Source organism: Salvelinus sp. IW2-2015, linkage group LG18, assembly GCF_002910315.2.
Source record: "Salvelinus sp. IW2-2015 linkage group LG18, ASM291031v2, whole genome shotgun sequence".
Taxonomy (NCBI): Eukaryota; Metazoa; Chordata; class Actinopteri; order Salmoniformes; family Salmonidae; genus Salvelinus; species Salvelinus sp. IW2-2015.
The window spans coordinates 22,617,780-22,618,804 of NC_036858.1; the positions used below are offsets into that span (position 1 = coordinate 22,617,780).

The following is a 1,025-nucleotide window of genomic DNA, read 5'->3' on the forward strand; positions in this document are numbered from 1 at the left end:
TTTATGTATATAGTCCCCCCAATTTGAAGAAGCCATAAGTATTTGGACAAATTCACTTAAAGTGTATTAAAGTTATAGTAAATTAAACCTTTTATTTAAAATACTAAATTCTGGAGTATAGATCCACATTTCACATTTTAGCTTCACTCTCYAGATACATATGGTTTTGGCTGTACCTTGGTATTGGATGTTACAGTGCCTTGCAAAAGTAGTCATACCCCTTGGAAACGCCGTTGACAGTGATTACAGCTGTGAGTCTTCTTGGGTAAGTTTTTTAGAGCTTAACACACCAGGATTGTGCAAAATTAGCCCATTATTCTTTTTATAATTCTTCAAGCTCTGTCAATATGTTGGGGATCATGTCTAGACAACAATTAAAAAGTCTTGCAATAGATTTCCAATCAGATTTAAGTCCAAACTTGAACTTGGCAACTCAGGAACATTCACTGTCTTCTTGGTAAGCAACTCCAGTGTWGATTTGTCATTGTGTTGTAGGTTATTGTACTGCTGAAAGGTGGATTCCTCTCCCAGTGTCTGGTGGAAAACAGGCTTTGCATTTAGGCCAGAAAGTATATTTCTTTGCAGTTTTTTCAGTACTAACTCCAGTGCCTTGTTGCATACAAGATGCATGATTCGATTTTTTTTCTCTTCTGTATATTTGTATTCTTCTTTTCACTGTAGTTTAACTCATTATTGTGGCGTTATTACAATGATGTTGATCCATCCTCAGTAACACCCCTGYGCAGTTGCATTCATGTCCTGCAGCTCAGTTCAGAAGAGCGACTATCTTTGATGTGTCTGGGTGGTTTAATACATAATCCACACCATAATTATTAACTTGACCATGCTTAAAGAGATATGCAATGTCTCATTTGTTATTGTGACCCATCTACCAATCACTGCCCTTCTTTATGAGGCTTTCGAAAAGCTCCCTGGTCTTTGTTGCTTGAAATTCAATACCTGACTGAGGGACCTTACAGATGTTCTATGTATGGGGTACAGATGTATGGGTAGTTATTCAAAAA

At 37.1% G+C, this 1,025-nt stretch overlaps 1 long non-coding RNA gene across 1 annotated transcript in view; it reads left to right on the top strand.

Moving 5' to 3' along the window:
- The window catches only part of LOC139029229 (uncharacterized), a 2,525-nt gene extending 1,506 nt beyond the window's left edge, over positions 1 to 1,019 (top strand). Inside the window, exon 3 of the long non-coding RNA XR_011481514.1 lies at positions 197 to 1,019. This is a non-coding gene — a long non-coding RNA (uncharacterized lncRNA). The remainder of the gene's footprint in view (positions 1 to 196) is intronic.
- The last annotated feature ends 6 nt before the right edge of the window (positions 1,020 to 1,025 follow it).